Here is a 7307-nt window from a genome sequence, read left to right on the forward strand (position 1 = left end):
CCGTATTACACCAGGCGGCAGTTCAGAGTTATTAATAACAAGGTACAGACATTCTATTTTTTGAGGGTTTTATTCCAAACGGGGTGAGTTAACATATCCTATACTAGGGAGAAATGGTTAATATAAAATGTTGTCTTTAGCAACATAAAACCATTGTAGATTTTATGGAAGTTGTTCATAATCATTTTACTTCCTGGCGTTTATGATCTCCTGGTACACAATTGTTAATTATCATAATTGTTTAATTTTATTACTTTCCCATTAGCAACGCTTTAATTGCATCCATGTCACGAGCGTTTTTAAATGCCAAAAAATGTTTACCATCATGTGCACCCAATACGATCACCAACTCATAATGTAACCATACTTTACTATAGTATCAACGAATGTTCATGTTTACCTAATACGATTTCGCACCAATAATAAAAGCACACTTTATAAGATGCACTATAGTATATATGTATGTACAGAGCGGCGAGGTGTCGTCGGTGCGCCAGCTGCAGTACCAGGGCTGGCCGACGGCGCCGGGACACGTGCCCGAGGTGACGCGCGGCCTCGCCGAGCTGGCGGACGCGGCCGACCCGCTGCACACGCCCACCATGCTCGTGCACTGCCAGTGAGTATCGCACTACGCCCCTATTATAAACAAACTTTATTCTGCAAGTCATATGTTTCATATTTCTTTAACGAGTATAATGATAGTACTTTGTAATTTAACATTCTGAATTGTCTTGCTGTTGTCTAAGAGCAATCTGACCACTGTCAATAGAGGGTCTTGGTCGTCTCCTGATTTACTAAAGCGGTCAAAGAGTGGACAGAATAGTATGGCGACGCGATGCTGTACTGTTGAATGTACATCAACTAGATACGCTCGGCGGTCGATTTCACATAGATTCGAGAAGCAGTGTCGCGTCATACCGCCCCGTCCTGTTTGATGAAAGCTTTACAGCACAATGAGCTGAGTTTTTAGCGGAAAACGTGGAGCCCACAATCATAACCGTAATGTACGTGAGTAATGTGTGTTGTTGCAGACTGGGCACGGAGCGGTCGTCGCTGTTCGTGGCGCTGTGCATCCTGATCTGGCAGCTGCGCGTGGAGCGGCGCGTGGACGTGTGCTGCGTCGCGCGTAAGGGTGCGCTCGCAGCGCGCCCGGACCATCGACACATTCGTGAGTACCGCGCGCACGCATGCGCACACGCACGCACACACGCACGCACACACGCACGCACACACGCAGGGAGAGAGAGATACAAAAACATAGTATTGGCCATCATAATGACATTTGTCTTGGCTCTCACCAGCTGAACCTATAGTAATCTTTGTTAGTGTGTAAGTTGTGCCAGCTGTTTCTATTTTTGGCATTGTATAGCACAACATAAAGTTTGGTTCTAAACGTGAAGCTGATCTCGTCCGACCCTCTGATGGGATTACGATCTCTCGAACGATTGCCGTCGACTTTAACATTAACCATAAGTTATATAGTCGTTATTCAATGTATGAAATATGCCAAGTGCAAATCATAAACAACGCTCTCTGAGCAACAAGACATCTTAAAATCCTCAATCTTCCTCACTTTTTCTAACCCATTTACTTCTATTTCAGTTACAATACGAATTCCTCCACCGTGCCATACTAAACTACGCAGAGTTGCACAATCTACTAGAGGACAGTTAAACCTCCGATACGTCGTGTCAGGTACATGAGAATCTATGGTGGTAGAAATAAGAGCTGTTTTCATACAAACCGTGCAACAGGGATATATATAAATTAAAAAAAAATCCGTTGTAAGATTTTATATTAACCAAAGAGTTTCACACGCAATTGTTTAGATTAAAAAATCGGATCGCACGTTTTGTATGAAAACATCGCTTCGTTGTAATGTGAAACTTATCGGGCCTATATTTAAGGATGTTTTTCCTTTGAAACAATTCTCAATTTTGCTACCAAACACTTTTATATTAGTCGGATGTGATTATGCAATAAAGATATAAAACCAAATTTAAAATAATCAAAATACAATACGTATTATATTTAAGTTAAAACAACTTATATAATAATTGCTATTTAGGACCAGGATAATGAATACAAAAAAATGTGGCATGTATTTCGTAAATCATTGCTTCCTTAGCGTTTAATAATAATAATAATTTAAATTATACCAACTTAATATTTCGACATGGAGTTTTTTTTTACAAATCCCAGTTTTGTCCTAGATTGCATAATCACGTCCATTGTAAGTGTAGGTTTTGTATATTTGGTGTAATTTTTATTTCATATATTTCTTTCGTACGTCTTCGCCGCCTTTCCCCGCGATGTTTCTAAAACGTGTGAATTAATTTAATATTATTATTATTTTATTATCCTAGTAGGTGCTTCAATTGATTTAAGACATTTATTTAGTGACAAAAATATTTTTAATTTTTATTTAATTGTGTGCCGGCATTGTACAAAACGGTAAACGTGTTCGAAATTCAAAATTAAATGAAAAAATACTTTTTTTTTGTGACGACAAACTTTATGCAGTGATTCAGCCCAATTTTATTTTATTTTTTTAATTGTATAAGTTTTATTTTGTTTCGCACGTGACTGATTCCAGAATTAAAATTATATTGTAAAACTTAATACAAATTGTACACTGCGGGCGCACATATTGTTTTATCTCAATGTTATTTTAATTATTATTTTTTAATTACAATGTTATAATCTGTGTACAAAGACAATCACCGTGTTTTTTTCTAACTCAAATATAAGTGAATCTAGTTGATAGTTTTGTACTGAGAGTAATGACGCGTCGCTTTTGCTTGTTATATTTTCGTGATGTCCAAAAATACGACATTTTTAATGTAACGACAATTGTATTTTTTGATGTCCGTTGGTAATGAGTTTTCCGAACGAATTTGAATTTTGAACAAATATTTAAATATATCTTGATATCAATGAAACATAGTAAAAATGACAGCAGTAATGCAGACTTTGACTTCGCAGAGATGTAATCGGCACAAATATAAATTAGGCTATTTTATGTTAATTTCAATAAGATTAAAAGCTACTGCCATAATATTAAGGAATATAGGGCTGTCACCACTCCTCAAATGTCATCAACGTAATATCAAAGTTTTTGGTTTTAAAGGCCTTAATTATTTTTTTATAAAATTACATCATTAAATGCAGTACAAAAAAATTCGTTCGGAAAACTCAAAATCGCAAAAAAAAAATCACAAGCCTAGTTATAGATCTGTTTTGCGTAGGTGACCCTGTACGACGGTATTGATAACAATACCAAATATGATAACGTGTCCAAAGAGAAAACGAGCGTTAGTATTATATCACTGAAATAAAAAAATGATGAAAGAAGTGTAAAAGTAAAAAGAATTCTATGTATTTATTTTGATAACTAAAGAGGCCATATTTTATTGCATTTTGATAACTTTCACGTTTTTTAATTTTATTTTGTATATCAATAGCAAAGTTATTCGGTAATGGTTTTATGAAAACCTATTAAGGATTACAGTTAAGGCCAAATAAATGTAATACCCCAAAATTTAGCACAAATTTTTAAAAGGCTCGTGCACATATCAATGTTGTTTGACGCAACGATCTTTTGTCGCAGTGAAATATGTATGGGAATGTGTATGAGGCTTAAGAATTGTTTGAATGTGCACGGTCCGCGTCTCACAATTTTTGATGTATTTACTAAATTTTCGTTTTAGAAATTTTGTTTTTTTTTCTCCCTTTTGACAACGTGCAAGTGATTATTGTCTTGTACGGTGGACTGTCTAACGTATTTGTAGTGTAAGCTGTATGTTTAGATTTTGTATGAGCTAAACGAAATATACAATATGTTGACGTTGGGTGGGTGATGTCGGGTTGCGATGTTTGTATTGGTCCAAGTGATTATTCTAAATTTTATTTGTAGTTTTACATCCGTATTCTCATACGTTAACTAAGTATTAATAATCCTATACTAAATAATGTTTTTTCGGCATGAAAGCCATCGCCGTGCGCATGCGCATATACGGTGCTCTTATTGGCTATTGCGATAAATAATAGGCAGACAACTATGGAATTGTCAAATTGCACTCAACGCACTATGAGTTCTCGTAGTTTTGAATACGGTTGATAATACAATACAAATATTGTCATAAACATGTACTATAATTCCTTGTTCCTATATGTTGCCAATAAAATATATTAATTGAATTATTTAAATAAATTTTCAAACACAAAAACACTATGACATATCTTATATAACTGCCAATACAAACATAACAACACTTCCATACATTTGTATGTATGTCGTCCAGTATGTAATGCCGCGGAGGTCGTTTTCAGACCCAATTTATGATAATACGGGACTAGCGCGCGCTTCCCGTTCGTAACAAATATGTTGTGTTCAATTACTATTCCTAGTCTTGAGAGATTTTTTTATATCTATTTGTGTTGTAATGCTACCCACCTTTTCCGGTTTTGCAGCGTGAATATATGCTTTTATTCCTAAGCTTTGTGTACAATACTTGGGTGTTGTTACAAGCGATAAAAGGCAATGTTACCGCACAGGACAAACCTTATATCTTTGAGTTTGAACTTAACCTCGTTACGATTAAAGTTCCATTTCACATCACCGTCTCTTATATATTCGTATAGGCACGGAAAAATATAACAGAACAGAAAATTTTCATTAGATTTTCAACTTAACCTTCTTACGAATGAAGTTCCTTTTCAAACATCTCACCGTCTCTGATCTCCCGTAATGTGTTCAAGTATGGACGGGAAGCGCGGCGGTCACCAGTGCGACTGATTCGAGTGCGTTGGTTTCTAGCTTTTTTATATTAATATGAATGGATGGTAATGTTTATTAGCAACGATTAAGTGAAAAGATATAGCTGTCAGCCATTCAGGTAAGGAAAGAACAATGGCGGTCTGCCATGAAAAATTTTTGGTATATTTTGAGTGTGTGAACGAAATATATTTTAAAATTCAAATTTCGAATCCCTGAGCAAATTTTGTCGTATTACTATTGTTTTATCAACTAAAGAAGATTCTAATATGTACCTATGTATTCTCAAATGCTTAAAAAACTTGGATAATTTAAAAAAATATTATAATATATTCTAATAATTATTAATAGACGATTGCTTGATTTAATGACGACATACAGAGGTGACATGACGCCTCCATGCAAAATCAAATAAACATAAAAAATATTTTTTTATAGGCTTAGATTCGTTTAGAAATTGTAAGAAAATTACTTATTTGTAACAATGATATTTATAAACACTTGAGAATTCCATGAACGAATAATTCGCCATTCTTTATGAATGCTAAACGCAGTAACAATGGGTTGTTTATTCATCTTTTGTGTTTGTGTTGTCTCTGTCGTCCAATAGTAGTGTGAAAGAGACATTCCCGCCCTCGCACCCACCACTACAACCCCTGTAACCCAGGATCAACAGTGGCACGCATTTTATGACACCGAGCAGTGAAGCTCGGCGAGTCTCACGAAACACTAATTTGTGCTGTTTGAAGACCACCGTCAGTGTAAATTCAGCATTCTAGGACAGTATTATGATATCTTTGTTTAGTCCAATCCAGGTCTTTTATATAACCAATCACTGTTTACTGACTGCAACAACTTGCTCAATTGCATAAAAAACTCATTATATTAATTGCATATTTGAAAAAATCCTTTTTTTTATATACAATGCTAGTTTTTACATATTTGTGGGTTAGGCCACTTTGATCTATCGACTGACAGTGTCCCCTAAACATGAAACGCATAAATTATAAATAAATTTTGTAAAATTTGATCTAATATTATAGATAATTTGTTGCTAATAAACAATACTTATTTGTGAAAATGTAACTATGTTACTTTTTATATTAAATAAATATAGATAGTAAGTTAGGCTAGATGAAGAAATCGGTGACAAATAAAGAAATTGCAGCGAGAGATTGCAGTGATTTGAGTTTAGGGACGTGTTGGTGACATTTTTATGATGATAGTGAATATAATTTTTTTTGAACCTCTCTACGATAAAAATAATTAATATTATTAAGCAATAAAAAGCTGATTTTTTTATAATTAATTGCGTGTACCTTTGAAACTTTTATGATTACTTCTTTACAACGGTTTCTTTTTTCTTGGATCTAGTAAAATAAAATAAAATAAAAATTGATTAGAATGTACAGAAAAATATTCTGAGACGTAAGGGCCGGATTTGACAAACATTTTGGGGGCTACATACTTATCTAACGCGCACGTTCATCGCTTCCAATCACTTTTATCTCTCGCCGCGTTTCGACAAACTCCTATGTGGGGTGCAAAATTGTTATAGAATGAAAACACGCTCAGACCGCTTTTAAATATACCCATGTGCTTTTATGATAAGTATTTTGAAAGATTTAATTATTTGTGTTTGTGTAAGATCGTTTTTATATAACTTAATGTCTATAAAGTTCGAATTTACGATGAAAATATCATTACAATAAGTGTATGGCAGATCCCATTATCAATATAGAAAATTGTGCCCATATTTGACTCTGTCAAGTTTTGTAAACGTCTTATACGACAAACTAATACACAAATATTTCCAATATAAATAATATATTCATATTCTCATATTTCTTAGAGCCCAATTTAAACTTATTAAGACCTCCCATTCATGTGCTTGAATTTGGCCCTGACTATATAGTCCAAAGACAATGTTTTATATTAAATAAACCACAGACATTAAATTCTATAATAACGTGACAAATAATTTAATTAAATATTTTTTATTTAATTTTGAATATTGTAAACGGATTCGTGTTAAGTTCCAGAACAACGCTTATTTGTAAATATACCACGAAACACGGTATCCCAATGTTTCTTACCATTATTGTATTTTTTTAATTCAATCATAGAAGTAAGCGGTTGTAATACTAAGTATATTACATTTTTTTTTGTAAATAAATAATGCAGGTCAATGTAACAATATTTTTGAAAATATACCACTATTTAGAAATGGTGATTTTATTTTCTTTATTTTACCTTTTTATTAATTGGAAGTATATATATATACTTCCAATTAATAAACGTTCTCATGGTTTAAGGTGATTCCCCCAGCAAAAGGCGCACTTACCTTATGTTTACAAGTTTATAATGTATAAAAAAAAGCATAATTTATTATAATGAGGATAATTATGTCCTAATTTCATGCCACTGAAATTATTGATTTCATGTATCTCCTCTCATACATATAATTTTAATGAGGAATATTTTGATAGTTTAAAATCTTTAAAAGACCTAAGCTTTTTTTTTAAGTGTG

The 7307-nt window shown here is 33.6% G+C and overlaps 1 long non-coding RNA gene across 1 annotated transcript; it reads left to right on the forward strand.

The window, feature by feature from the left end:
• The first annotated feature begins 1131 nt into the window (after positions 1–1131).
• LOC119192014 lies at positions 1132–7004 on the forward strand. Its single transcript, XR_005113568.1, has 2 exons — positions 1132–1168; positions 1603–7004. It is a non-coding gene; the product is annotated as an uncharacterized LOC119192014 (long non-coding RNA).
• The last annotated feature ends 303 nt before the right edge of the window (positions 7005–7307 follow it).

Source organism: Manduca sexta, unplaced genomic scaffold (genome assembly GCF_014839805.1).
Source record: "Manduca sexta isolate Smith_Timp_Sample1 unplaced genomic scaffold, JHU_Msex_v1.0 HiC_scaffold_2238, whole genome shotgun sequence".
NCBI classification, from domain to species: domain Eukaryota; kingdom Metazoa; phylum Arthropoda; class Insecta; order Lepidoptera; family Sphingidae; genus Manduca; species Manduca sexta.